Below are 15,787 nucleotides of genomic sequence, written 5' to 3'. Positions count from 1 at the left end.
AAATGTGAAGATGATAGGTATCACATTGTTCAGGTCTCTGAACATGGTTGTATGAAAAAAAGAGAAATAAACAGGATAGCCAGTTTTGCTGATTACATCTCTCTGTAACTGAAACACAGCAGGTGCTGGGAGTGTGCCTGGCACGCTGCTGTAGCAGCAACTGGGGCAGACCAGTGAGGTCACATGCATCAACAACATTAACAAAGTTAATGAATAAAAGACAGTTAAGAAAAAAACCATAATTTTACTGGCTTTTTTCCTCTGAATTATGTGGTAACTCTAGAATAAATTTTTACTATATGGATATATCTAAATTCTTATGCTTGATGATGAAGAGCTATATAAACAGAGCAACTGCTGCGTACAGATCTCATACAGGTTCCTGGGACTCAGTAAAGGCATCAAAGGTGCAGGGCAGATTATATTTAAATTTTTAAGACTGAAATATTTAAGATTTTTTAGTGACTGGGAGATATAAATAAACATTTTACCACTAGGAAGAGATCTGGGTCTTAATATATAATGGTACTGGAGAAATATTCTACAGTATATGTTTTGGATAACCTGCCTTCCTGACCTGTATTTTTGCAACACACAGCTAATTTCACCTTTCCAAAATCATGCTAACATTTGCTTTCGGTGTAAAATGCTTTTAGAATTACATGATATTTTTCTACATGCTTTGTACTGGGTTGTCTTTGTTTATAAATTCTGGTCTGACTTACACAATTCTGTGGTTCTTTTGGGGTGCTGAACCCTTAGCCCATGTTTTGGCTTCTGCCCAGGGATGGCTGGCTCTGGACTGGATGGCTGCCCAGGACTGTGGCTCAGTCATGACACTGCTCTGGACTTCTGCAAATGCATTATTGTCTGTCCAGCATGTGAGTGAGCTCCAGGAATTGCATGGGGGGAAGGAGTTTTCTAAATCAGAGTAGCCAAAACCTGCTAGAGCATGTGTAAATGTGCACACACGTAAAAGAGTGTGTATATATGTGTGTTTGTGGACACATATATATAAATATATGTACAAATATTGAGAGGAAGAGAGATTTATGTGATACTTATGATGGCTCTCTTCTGCCCTCAATTTTTATTATTCCTTCATCTTTGGCAATGCTGAGTAATATTTTTAGAGATCCCAGAAGTGGATGGGAAGGCTAGACAACAAGAATTTGTGAGTGTTTCAGAATTTGTACCTACAGAGTGTCCCAGGCTAACACACCTACACACAGTCACTGGCATGACTGTGCCTTACACACAGACCTCTTCCTCCCCATCCAGAAAATGGACTGTGGAAGTTTTACTTGGTCAGTAGAAACAAGAAGTTCCCAGGACTCAGCACAGACCATTTCTCGTATTCTGCTGCTTACACTAAACAGAAGTGGTTCTGCAGTTCCCGTTCTTTAAACTATATTGTCAACCATCACCAGCTATTTCTCACTCCTACAGCAAATGTTCTCATTTCTTAAAATAGTCTGGTGATGTAAAAGCTGCACCCTTAGCCCTGGTTTGGTCCTTCTAGCTGGGGCTTCATCACTGTTTTGGAGAATGCTATTTGGTCCAGACCAAGCAGCATTATGGACAACAGCATGGTAGTGGCAGTCCTGCGCCACTGATCTGTGGGATGAAGAATTGAGCCGGAGTTCAGTGTCTGACATGGAGAAGAGCCTTGAGACCATGGGAAATACATGCTATGCCCCAGATTATGTTCAGGAGCAGAGAAGAAGCATGAGGAAGTGGCTGGGTTTTGTGGTCCCTGAGTATGGGTACAGCTCTGCTGTGGGAATTTGAGCTCATGGGAAGACTTGTAAGTGTTCACGGTTGGCTATGCACTTATAGGTAATGTAAAAACAGGATGAGTGCACAGAGGCCAAAAAAACAGACCACAGCTGCCTCTTACACAGGCTGAGGAGAGATAAGGAGTGCTATGTTGACATAACCAAAGTGTTCTGTTTGCATCTCCAGCAAGGACAGTGGCTTCGCTGCTGTTCAGTTAAGCCTTCACCCACAGTTATCTGCCCTTTGGCTATATTCCAGAATTTCCATCGGGAATTTCAATACTCATTTATTACTGCACAAAGGTTTTAGCAATCAGACAACACACAAATGACATATTATCTTTTACAATTATATTAAAAGCTTACAGGAATTAAAATAAAGATTAAAATCATTTAGCAGCATTCACACAATAACGGTTCCCCAAAGATCAGCACAAGCAATCAAACATTGGCAGGAAATAAAAAGTTAGGCAGGTGGCCAGCATAGATAACTTGGCTCATCAGTATTCAAGCAGGAACATCCTTGGCACTGTTAGTCAGCCTAATTTCCCCCTCCACACCACAACCACCTCCAGCCCCAGACTCTTTTTTATCCTCCACTTAACTCCTTTTAGGTGGGGTTGCCCCCTGCAGAATCCTGTGCTAGGTCTTGTTTTAAATGCTGTTGAAAGAGGGATACAAGTTATTTCAATTAATATGTTTATCAGTATGACCTGGAAGTTAGTTAAATACAAATAAAGAAGTTTAAGCATCAGCATTAAGCAGTATGTGCAGTGCTGAAAATGGTGTGAAATGATTTCCATGTACAAGACAAATAGGCTGGATTGGCTGTGTTACATACATGAATGTACTGTGAGCAGGTTCAAGATGATCACAAGGAAGAAATAAGTTTTGCCAATATATCCATCTAAATTAAATGTTTACCCATCAACATTATGTACATCTAGCTCCAAAGCAGAACTGCTTAAATTTGCTAAACAGCCTCTGGAGATCTGCAGAGAGAAATCAGGTCCACCTGTCTCCAGCTACTTGTACAAAAACTTCCCTCACTTCCATGGTATCATGCAGTTCACTGATTTGGGTGTCCAGGCTGTTCACTGCATCTGTCAGCTTAGTGCTCTGTGAAGACTTTCTAAGATAAAGTGATTCATCCTCCCAGGAGTTCTTCATCATAAAATGGTCAACATATACCCCAGAAATTCAGAGGTAGAAAGCCTCTCTTAATCTGTCCCAAAGAAATCCGTAAAAGTGAAATCTGATTCCCTTTGGCTCTTCACACCTCTTTCTCCTTGACTTTCATAATCATGCATGGATCCATGTTTTGGGAGAACAGTTAAAAGACCTTTCACCTTTCTATATATTCCACCTACTTTAATTACAATTTGTGATTTGAGTATTCTCCAGGAATAAGAGAACCATGTTATTGTTGTATTGTACTGAAACATCCTGCTGCCTGGTTCTCTGACTAATGGACCAGTATCCAAGAATGGGCCTCTAGAAACCCCACAAACTGCATGAAACACTGTGTGAGAGAATGGACTGGTTAATGACTCAAACAATCGACCTCTTAACTGCCCAAGTGCAGAGGGCAGTGCACACCCATCGCAGGAGGCTACAGCCGGGTGTTGAAGAAGATAAGGGAGAAGGCTGGGAAAAGGCAAATCCCACGAGGTGGGATAGTGCTTTTTGTCATGCCAGTGTCCTCCCTTACATAATGGCTCAGGTATGAACACTCCCCTCCACGGAAGTATCTGGACATTCACAAGTAGCCTGAAGGTATTCACTCCTTCTGACGGTTTATCGTTGACTCAGCTGTGCTGACCTGAGAGGCAGCTGTACTGTCTTAAACTGTCAGACTCCTGAAGTGTCTTGTGATCCACAGCTTTACATCCTTCAGTGTGAAATTCCAGTAATCCTACCTTCACGCCCCAGGGAAGGTACCTGGGCATTCCCACCTGAACCTGAGCACATATAAACCCAGTGGATGCTGTTCTGTGGGTTTCCCCCACCCCGGATGGATCAAGACAGTTGACCATAACTTTGAACAACAGACTTCAAAATTGCAACAATCAAGTCTTGTGGCAGGATCCAACAGGGCGTGACTGTAGACCTTTCTACTCTTATTCTTTCTCTTTCTTTTTCCTATTTCTTTCTATCTATCTCTCTACCTCACAATTACTGTTAAATAAAAATCTGTATTATTGACTTCAGCATATGGTCTCATTTGCACTTTCATTCAGGCAGTAGCATCTCTCTAATAATTTTAATAATTGGATCTTAACACACTGTTAAGGGCAAAGAAAAATCTTATTAACTGAAAGAAATTTACTTCTTTCTTTTCTCCTCCAAATTTAAATATCTAAGGTAAGACTGGCACAGAGCTTCAATTCTTCCTAAAGTTGGGTGAACATAACTATTCTTTGAAAAGGACTGGTAAACATCAAGATTTTAGAATGGCTTTGTAACCTGGATTCGTGAATAAAGTATTTGCCATGGAAAGTTTCAGTGCCTGCTCTCAAAGCTGTTTCTTTGTTTGACATCATAGAGAAATCATGATAGGAACTGACACAGCAATCCATATAAAAGCCCCAGCCATTGGCCCACAGGATGTAGTGAGAAGTCTGGGGCTGATGCGAATACTGTATTTCCAATAAAGTCCTCAATTAAAAGAGAAAGACTTCACATACCACAGTTCTTCTGCTGGTTGAAAACACCTGTGAGTTTCCAAAGTGTCAGGTCACAGTTTCAGTTTTGGGGAAATAGCTTACCTGTCAGCTACCATATTGCTCCTGATTGATTAGAAAGTGTTGAAAGGTACAGGGGTGCAGTCTGAAAATGGGATATATACAGTGCTGAGGAATTTTTATGGTACCACTAGAGTTGACTTAAACACATATGTGTGCTGAAATATAAAAGAGAAATGGTTAATGAGTAAAGCATTGGCCAGAGTTCTACCACTATTTGCAGTTCTACGTGGAGTCTCCATAGATGCATTGTAAGCAGGTTCTTTATGAACTCTTGCATCAGCACTAATCCTCATGTAGTGGTTGCAGGTAGCACCTCAGCCCAGCTATGGGTCCGTTCCCCAGCCCAGCTCTGCTGCCCAAAGGTCGTCCCTAAGCTTGCACCCCTGCGTGCTCCCATTCCAGGATGATTTATAAGGCAATGCTGACGTTGTTTCTCATCTCACCATCCAGGGAACTTTTATTCCCTTGCAAGAAGTCCATCTGTCTCTGGCATTCCTGCTTCCAGACAGGTTAACCCTTTCTTTCAGTTAGGCCTTCTAACCCTCCATTCCAGATCATTAATTGGCCACAAATTACCGTATCGAGCAGTTGCAATTAGACCTTCCCCTTTAACAGTCAGATTTCAAAGACTGGACCATGCAGTGGAGAGCACAGATAATTTAACTCCTTTCCTCTTAGAAGTTATACCTCAAAATTCTCTCCCTGTCCAAGCTCTGCCACCAATTGCTTTTGGTCTGTTTGGGTTTTGGTGGCATCCACAGAAACTCAGCATGGCCGAGTCATTGCCTGTTTGATGTACCCAGTTGATGTAACAGTTTGTAACACTTTGGATGCCTTTAGCTATTTGCAAAGAGGCCATGACAGCATAATACATACAGCTATAAAGTATATAGCAATTCATTGCTTGGCACGTATGGGTGTTAGCTACCTAATAAAGAGCTAAGCTAAACGTTAGTGTGCTCAGCCTTCACCCCTTCCCATGTGACACTCACAGACTCCTTGGTAGCCAGGAATCAATAATGAAGTCAGGTCAGGAAGATCCTGAGTCAGGTAAAGGCACCAAGGTTGACCCTTGCTGCTCTCTGGATTTCATCTCTTCCTGAGTTCTCTTTCACTTCCTTCTTTTTCTTTCAGAGTTTTTTTCTTTTCCACCTTGGTGTTTTTTCCTTCAGAATCTTTGTACTACTCACAGACTCAGTTTCAATAATCCTACCCCTGCTGTCAACTTCACCTTTCTTATCTTGCATGGTTCCACTCTGCAGATGTTGTCACAGCTCTTTCTTCCAACTTAGCAATTTCCTCAGAAGTCTGAGCCAGGTTTCTCTACCAGAGGTAAGCCTTGGATACTTGAAACACAGTCAGCTGAAATCCTGTGAGGGAGGAAAAGTTGTATGAAGGAGATACATTCATAAAACATATATATCTATATTTGATGGAACTTGCAAGACAACCACTTATTTTGAATTCAGGGAGAAGCTGCATGCATTATGTTCTGTGTGTAGTAAAATCATCTTTCCAGAGACTTGCTCTTTTCTTTTCTTTTCTTTTCTTTTCTTTTCTTTTCTTTTCTTTTCTTTTCTTTTCTTTTCTTTTCTTTTCTTTTCTTTTCTTTTCTTTTCTTTTCTTTTCTTTTCTTTTTTCTTCCCTCCCTATGAGAATTTTATGTGAGAAATCAGAGGCAAAATGAAGGAGACTGCAGCTTGTTAGGAGTCAGACTTCTTTATACAGAAAGCAGATTATTTACTTGTTCCCTCTCCCTCCCTTCACATTTTCAGTCAAGGTGCCTGAAAAGAATGAACATTGAGCAATCAAAGTGTGAATGCCTGTGTCTGTGTCTATTCATATACAGTAACTTATGAACCAATGGGCCAATTCTATCAAAATTTTACAAGGAGATGGTGGTATCCCTCTCTCTGCCCACTCCTCTGTCCAAGCTCCAGTGTGGTAGACGCCTGAGAAGAGAAGGAGATAATGGCCTCTATGAGGGAAAGAGTCTGTGTACCTATCCTGGGAAAAAAATATATCAGGTGCCAAAAACACTTCCCCAATTTTCTCATCTTCTCCTGAAGTCAATCCTCCCAAGGCACAGAAAGAGTAACACAAGCTTCTTTGGTTGTGACTCTACCTCTCCTGCTCCAGTCTGCTGCTTAGTGCTCACGTGAAGAGGGAACAATGAATGCCCAGTCTCATGAAAATCTCATTCTTCATTAGGCATCAAAGATTCTAATCATTAATCTGCAAAACTCTTTGAAACCACTCCCATCTGGTTCTGTTGCTTAGAGAACTCTGCATGTTCAGCATTGCTGCACTGTGTGATGTATATCCTGATGCGCACCACTCTTGCAAATGCCATGATTTTTATTTGTGCTGTTTATTCAGACTCTCAGAACCCAACACACTCCTGCTATGTTACTGTCTGCTGTAATATGGTGCTGTTTGTCATTTTTATTTAGTGAGAAAGATACTAAAAATGTAATGCTATCACACCTGTTTTATGAATATTCAGTGAATCTAAATCGGATGGAAATAAAAGAAGAGTACTCAAATGAGAAGGCAATTTCTACCTGGACAGAAAGAGCCAAAGATTAGGAAAAGAGACGGATAGACAAAAAACTGTTCCACAGATTGTTCCTTTTAGTTCGAAAAACTACATCATTGCCAAGCTCACAGCATAGGGAGAGTGATTTGATCACCAACACACATCCCCATCAACATTGTGTAATTTGATTATGGTTTGGTTTAGGTGGTATTCCCGTGCTTCACCAGAGTTACCAGATAATGTGTGAGATGAAGGGTTGCTGCACTGCCCAACCCTACAGGAAAACTATTAATTTTATATTTCTGTTGATAATGGAGTTTTCAGAATATTCCTTTTTCTCAGGACACTGCAGTTTCTTCTTCAGAAATTTTAGCTATGGTTCAGTCCAAGTCTTTGGCAGTGCTGTGCTTTTCCTGAAATGGTCACAATAATATGTCACCAAAAAGCACTTTTTAAAGAAAGCTTTGTTCTTCAGGATCCAAAATATAAGATCCAAATATAAAAACATATATGCTGATACAATTTCTTCTTTAACTTGTTCCCACATGATTTGATAATCTCGTTGGGTAATATTGTCAGTTTTAATAGTCCTGTGCTCAAGAGGTATATCTGTTTCCTTAATGGTTCACAGTGTAATGTTATTTACACTAAAATAATATCAGCTTTCATTTAGGGAATAGTTAAAAGAGCTGTAAGTCATAGATTTAAGAATTAAACAAAAACTAAAACTAAAAGTGTATATTTCTATGGATAGAGGTGGGTTCTAAACACTCTTCTCCTGAATAAAAAATTCTACCTTTACAGTGAAAAACTTAGTGTTGTGATCCAAAGGACAAACTAAAATTCATGGAGGGTATTGGAAACAGATGTAGTAGCTAATATAAAAATTAATTGTCCCAGGAAAAGCAAACTCAAGAGGGAAAGAAACACCCTTGTGCTGTGAATGATTTAGACATTAATGAGTCCATGTTCATTAGCAGTGATGATTGTTAGCACTTAAGACAGCATAAAACATCAATGTCTCCTTTTAAAGACACTCATAAAGCAGACAAATTCCACAGCAATCAGAGTTGAATGAAAGTACTTAAAAGTGAATAACAATCAAATCAAGCAATGACTTTGGATTTCTTTTTTTTTTTTTTTTTGTCTGGCTGTTCTTGTGCTCTGTAACCCAATATCACTGGCAGCAGCTGGCTCTTAATGCAGACAAAAGATTCCTCATGAATACTGAGTTGACATTTAAAGTCTTATGATCACTCAATTTAGGGAATACATTTGTACATGAAAATTCAGCTGACATATAACGGAAAAAAAATCTGCTGAAGAAACATAACTTTAACTTCCTGAGCACAAAAATAAAGCAAAGATATTACTCTATGTTTTTGAAATTACCATGTCTCTGTAAAGGTTAAATAAATGAGGTATTCAATCCACAGTTCTTGAATCATCAGTCAGCATTCCCAAGTGCAGAAGTGAACAGGACCAGAGTATGAACTATGGCACCTCTGGAGTGAAACATTTAATGAGAAAATGCACGTTTGAAAGATATCAATCAGCTTGCATAGGCTGGCCTTTACCTCCTAATTTCTAGTAGTTCCAATGATGTGAGAATTTTCACCTTGTATCATTCTTGTTTTCCAAGTCCTTTTTCATTAAAGCCCTTTTTTATCTTCATTTTGTTAAAGTTGCAAAAATAGGATTTAGCTGTTACAAACTCACCTTAGGCAGAGTTTAGACTTCCAATTAGCATCTGCAAGACCTCTCTAAGTACTACCAAAAGGTTTTAAAGCTTTGTAAGTTATCCCTGGTAACATTCAAGGTCGGGTTGGACTGAGCTCTGAGCAACCTGATCTATTTGAGAATATCCCTGTTCATTGCAGGGGGGTTGGACTAGATAGCTTCCACCCGAAACTGTTCTGTGATTCTGTGATTCTAAGTTCCTCGGTACCTTATCTTAAAAAAAATATTTTGTCTCCTGCTACTGAGTATGAAGGGCAGTATGTCAGTTTTCACATCACTGAGCATTGTTAGTGATGAAAGCTGATTGTAATCCATCCACCGCTTCATAAGGACTCGGCTCAGTTATCACTTCCCAGCAAACCTGCTGCTGTGGTTCAGCCTGGTATGCAGTGAAACTCACTGTTTCTTTAAAGTGATGCTGGTTGTTGTTATAACAGATGTTAACATGCAGGATGTGGGTGATCTGTGTTAAATATCCTGTGGCTGAGAGGCTACAGGCTCACTTGTGCCAACTTTCCAGAGGAAACCCAGATGAGCAGGCTGGAGGCCTTTATATACTACAGTCATTCTTTACCTTACCTGTGGAAGCTGTGCAGGAGCACTGCATTGCCAGCTCTGCTTCAGGAGCTGGTTATATATTTCATCCAGTAACAGCTAATGCAGAATGTGAAAACAGTACTTCACCTGTAGATTCAGTTTAGAGCTTCTGCATCCTAAACCAACACAAAGCTAATGGATTAATTTGTCATTCTATATATATATTTATATATACACACACATATGTATATCTGGTATATACCTATTAACTTTTATATATGTATATGTAGGTACACATACATTAAACTGGTGTCCTCCTCCAGAAGACATTCCAGCTGTACCTTTTAACTAGATGGAAATGCCTCTGGGTAGCCTAGAGTCCTGTGTCTAAGCCCTGGAGGTAGGTGACCTCTCAGGCACACCCACATCCTTGCTTATTGTGTCATGCCTCCTTCGTAGTCAAAATAGAAAAAGCAATCATTTTTCTATATGCAACTGTGTATAATTTTGTTTCCTTATGCCTGTATGAATACTGAGAGGGATTACAGATACTCAGAGCTTTCAAGAAATATTCAGTGAGAAGCCCCATCTGACTATTACTAATGTGTAGAAAGAGTTGCAGAATATTTGAAATACAAATCAAGAGTTAAAATTTAACTTTACCTTAGTGTCATGCAGAAAACCAAATGGCTGTGTTTATAGAAATGACATTTTAAGAAAAGGAAAATCAAAAGGTGAGAGAAACATATCTGGATAATCATGTTCTTTATGGCTTTGCACATCTGTATAAATATGTCTTTGAAATTAGAAGGATGTTGCTTTGTGTCAAAGTGCTGACTTTTGACAAGAGCATCACTTTTATGCTGATGATACCATCAGTGAAGAAGCAGTGCATCTGCAGTAATAATTGACCGTTTCTGTTCTCTGCTTTTTAAAAAACCTTAAGGTATTTTGCTCTTTTACTGCTGAAAATGCATTTGCTCTTTATGCTAAGTCAAATCAACACAGGCAAAAAAACTCCTTGTCAGTTAGTGCATGAAGAGCAAAGAGTTTTGTTCACGTGTCATCCTCATAGTAGATAAAAGATCAAAGGCCATCAAAAATGGCAAAGGCATTCAGTGCTTTGGCTTGTAGCATTTTTGTTGCTCTCATCTTGCCAACTGCTTAAAAATGGGGTTAATTTTAAGCGTAGAAGTGGTTCTACTGACTCATGTATTTTTTAATTCATTTTTAAAAGGCATGTATTTAAGCATGTGTAGGACTGGATTAAATTTTAAATTTTAGTTTTCACACCTGATATGCACAGATTATTCTGGGCATCTTTATACACAAGTGACATTTTGAGCCAACCCTTTAACTTACAAAAGTCAACCTGGCACAGTTTGATTGAATGGTACCATTTTACGTTAGTTGTGATCGAACTATTTTGTTTAATTTACAGCAGAGTCAGTTTTTGGTGGATTTGGTTGAGAGATTCTGTGAGTGAAAGCACAAAACAGTGTGGAAACAATTTCCTTGTCAGACAGTATTTTAGGAGACAACCTGCAGAGTTCAGCAGAACGGAGACAGCAGCAGTAAAACTGAAATGCAGACTATTTGCCACGGTTTTGACTAAACCAAAGCAAAATACAAGGTAAGATAAAAATATTTGGATGGAAAGAATGTCATTAAGAGAGATTCTCTTGACTAATCTTGTCATACGTGTTTGTCTGAAAATGAAAGAAGGGGTACTTGCTTTAGAAGTATATATACTGCCACTGAGGTGTTATCAAACACATGTACCCATAAATATGAAAATACTGAATTTATGAGGCACCTACACAAACATGCCTCAAAAATTATAAGACACATGTAAAAAGAGGTGAAAGAGAAGGCAAATGCTTCAAGACAAGATATGTCTCCACAAACACTGTATTTATTAAGTGACAACAAGATGACAAGAAATGTCCTACAGAATTAAAGAGGTATGGCATCTCTCCAGAGAGGCAGAGATTTTTTAGAGTAAGACAGAAACAATAGCTAAAGAAGAAAGAAGTGAGGTTTTCTTAATTTCCATCTCTGAAAGGACATGTTGGGATTTCTGGGGCACTGTCTTACAGTAACTCATTTATTTATTTATTTATTTAACTGAAAAGAATCTTATACCAAAATATGTCAGTCTCTATTTTTCATGCTCAAAAAACCTGAAAAATTAATTGTTGCATCTGTTACTAGGACAGTGCAGTTTGTAGCACCAGTTGTTTCCTGGAATAAATAAACATGGGGTTTATTCCCAGACTAAGTTAGTCAAAATACAGGGCAGGTGTTAAGTGAACAAGTAGTTTTAGGCTTCATGTTTAAGATAAGAAAAATCATTGAAAAACATGTGTTTTAAAGATGGAGGAGAGAGTGCTTGTAGTCTTTCTTAAATCTTTCCTTACTCCAGTTTATTAAGCTAATTCTGACTGAAGGATGACTCACAGCATGGCACTGAAGGAAATACGCAAGTAAAGCAAACTGAAATAGTCTTGCCTCTCCACATTCCCCAACAGATGGAAGGAGAGACCTTTACATTTCCTGGTGCAGTGGATCCCAGGCAGCAGGTACAGTTTTCCACAATGTTCAGGATAGACAAGTCCCAGGTGAGATGTGTTCCAATGCCGTTCCAGGGATGACAGATGCTAGCACTGCTGCTGGAGGTGGTATTCAATACAAAAAGGCTCTGCTCAAAGGAGAAGGCAATGGGGCTTTTGGAAGCAATGCACGAACATACAGCAAAATGTTTTGACATTGTAACTGTTAGAAAAAGGGAGCTTTGAGAGTTACTAAACCATGAGGAAATCAATCAAGTCTAGCAAGATAATGGTTATGACTGAAAGATTTGGAGTCAGTTAATATAAAGGGGGGAAAAAAAGAAGAAAAACAGAACAGTGATTTAGGGGAAAAAAAAGAAGACATTCGGTTTTGTAGAGGTTATGCCTGAAATAATGACTGAAATTACCAAGAAAATGTGTCCGGGGGCTGCCCAACCTGAACAAAGGGAGAAAAGACAAAGAGGAGTACTTTTGGTGGGGTTAATGGGTAAAACAGTGAGAGCAAATGTCACTGGTAAGGAAAAGAAAAGGTAAAGTGACAAGACCAGTGATCATAAAACCAAAATAAATAACAAGGAAAAGGAATAATTAATTACTTTCATTGTTATTAATAATAGCACTTAGAACTAAACAGATTGTTCCTGTTGTTGCCATGGGTAGGTAGTGAAAAAAAGTACAATGGCCTGAGCAGTAGGTTGCACTGGGGTGGGAAATCCTTTCCATGTTTTTGGCCACATTCTGGTTGTGACTTAGTTATACTCTAACCAGTGTAAAACCTCATAGAATACCTGCATGTCTGGTGAGGGAACTGGTGTTCCTGCAGTGTGGGGCTGCCCAGGTCATGAGATGAGGAGGTAGAAAAGCGCCTAGCTCTAGCACTACTCTTAACCCCAAATCTCCCTTGTGCGTGTGCTCATGCTGCACTTGGAGCAGGAGAACCATTTCTCCACTTCCCGACCTACATCACCCTCAGTGCAAGATGTGCTGCAAGTCCAGTAGCTGGGCATGCATTGCACAGGCTCCTCTGTTCCCACCAGTCTGCTGATGTGGCTATGACACCAGATGTGCCAGCTGTTAGGAAAGAGTTTTCCCTGCTGGGCTTTGCTGTTGGAAAGTGGCTGCTGCCATGGACAGGTGAAGGGAATCTAGAGGGAGCTGCCATTGCCTCCTGCTGTCCTTATGCCTCTGGTAGCTCCTGTTGCATTCCAGGTAAAACTTTCCTACACCATGGAAACACCAGAAAAGTGTTCCTGAGCTCCAGACAACAGTGCAGCACAAGTGCCCAGCCAAGGTCATCTCAGCATGGGGCTGACTCTGCTCTGCATCACCACCTGGCAGCCCACAGCTGGTGTGGATTTGGGCTCCCTGCGCAGACTGAGAAGAAAGAAAATTCTATACAGGCTGAAAGACAGCCATGTGCTGGAATGACTGGCAGCAGGGACAAGATGACTAAGACTTTTTTTGACAAAAAGCAAGCTGTAGAAGCTAGAAAAAACCCTGGATTTGCTGCAGGACAATGTTTTTGGTTTACTATCCCTTTCTGTACTTGTACTTTCTAATGTAGCATAAGCATTACGTACACACATGCAAATTGTTGATACAACATAAACCTCCTTCTGCCTTCTTTCTCTTCTGCCCTAGACTTAATCTTTTTTTTGTTCCTCCTCCAAAATCTTGAGTGGACATAAAAAACCATTTTCCAGATTGTAAGCAGCCTAAGACAATGCCTTGATAGTACTTACATGGATTTATAACTTCTGAGGATTTGGTGAAAGAGTTGTTTACTCATAATTAGGTTTTTCTTTGGAGTTGGACAAATATATCAGAAAAAAAAAAAAAAAAAAACCAGAGAAATGCATATTGAAATATCCATATAGAGTGTATCCCTTGCCCCTAAAATATTCTTATTCTAACAAGTAATAAAGAGACATCTTCATTTCCAGAACATATCTTAGCGTTTTTTTGAGTCAAATGGGTAACTGGGTAAAAAAAGTAAATATTTTCATAATTAATATTCTGAATATTTGATCCCTCAAAGCTTTATTTATTTAAAAAATTCTGCTCACCTTGAATCAATTTCTAATTTCTTAACTGTATTTGGAAATAGTTAGTCTTCATATTTATTACTTAAATAATTTATTATCAGTTTCATATCTACAATAGAACTGTTTCCTAAATTTCCATGCATCTTAGAGACTGCTGAGCCCCAGATATTACAAATCATATATAACTAAGAAACTTTTAGTGTTAGAAAATACTTGGATGAGTAGCTAATTAAATTAGCATCAGAAAGAGATGCCAACAATCTAGCTGTGTTTTAAATCTAAGGCTGGCTGTGTTATGCAGCTTTAAAAGCTCTGAAATTGCAAAGGCAATTTCAGTTGCTTACAGCAGGTGGTAGTATGTGCTATTAAAATAAAATATTTACTTCCAAGAAGGACTGCAGCCTAGTTAATAAGAACATGAGTAGAATGGGCAAGAAATCGACCACTGTAAATGTGTTAAAAGCTTGTAGATTAGAAAACTGAGTATTTATTACTTCTTTTTCTTCAAAGCTTCCTGTTTCTTTGCCACAAGACTACAGCACTAACTTCTTGTGGGACATTTATGGACAAGTTATAGACATATTACCAAAAATAACTCAAATCACATAATTCTTACAGAGTGGTCTGCATCCACAAATCCCACAGTCTTTTAATTCCACAGCCTTTTATATGAAGAAGTATTTTAAAACAAGATCTAAATGGAATTTAAGTAGGTAAAAGCAAACTGGTAATTGTGATAATCCTCATTTAGTGGCTACCTAAGACTGGGGTGAGTTGAATCTCCAGACTATCTGTTGGAGAGTCCACTAGGGGCCCAAGACTGCTGTTTCTGCACATGTGGAGCTGTGCCTCAGCCTTGCCCTAGAATCAGTTGGGTGCAATCCCAAAATCACTGGGACTAGAGACTAGCTGCTCCTACAGCAATACCCCCAACCCAACATGTGTGTACACACGATGCATAGAGCCAACAAGATGAGGTGATTTATGAAGGAAACTGCGCAGATCCCATGTAGAAAATATACCTTTCTGTGGTGTTTTGAGATGGACTCTTCACTCATCTTCATTTTCCCTTTACATGCATTCAGATTTGCATCTTTCTGTCCTCATGCCCTTGGGAGAGAACCTCCAAAAGGCCATGAATTCCTGTCATGGGGACAATGTGAAAAACAGGGGGTGAGATACCCGCTTCTATTGTCAGAGGTAGTTTTTTATGAGTATGAACATGCATTTCCTACATTGGGTGTGAGATGTTGTGATCAGCTGCAGCTCCCCCTGCACAGCTACTTTATATTTTCCTCTGGGAGGTGTATTTTGATGTCATCTTTCATACTGGATTCTAGAGGAACGATGAGGGGCAGTATAATTAATGGGTAATAAGAATCAGCAAGATGTCTACCAGCTTCTGGGCTGCAGTTGATTCTGGGTGAAGCTAGCAGCAGATATTTAGGGCAAGTTTATCCATAAAATTATAGTTACCATGGCATTTCAAATGCCTACAAGAGTGAGAAAGCAGTAAACATATTTGTCGAGCAGCTCATAGACACAGCTGCAAACCTGAGTTCTGTGAATTTTTATAGGTTATTTTTCAGTCTCTAAAGGCCTTTTTGCCCTCATTTACTGCATTAATATAATATGTCTGAAGGTTGTTCCCCTTGTGATATTAGTCTAGCACAGCATGGTCTTTAAATGAGCCATCTTCTTGGAGGCTGTACAGTTATTTTCAAGTACATAAAACCAGCAGTTAATTTAGAAAAGTAATTTTTCTTCTCACAGAATCTTCTAATTAAGGTTGTGTTATTTCTCGAAATAATTTGTTGGCTATCAGTTC

The sequence above is a fragment of the Coloeus monedula genome (genome assembly GCF_965178545.1).
Source record: "Coloeus monedula genome assembly, chromosome: 3".
In the NCBI taxonomy this organism is placed as follows: domain Eukaryota; kingdom Metazoa; phylum Chordata; class Aves; order Passeriformes; family Corvidae; genus Coloeus; species Coloeus monedula.
The sequence above is the reverse complement of the archived record's forward strand: the minus strand, read 5'-3'. Positions refer to the sequence as shown.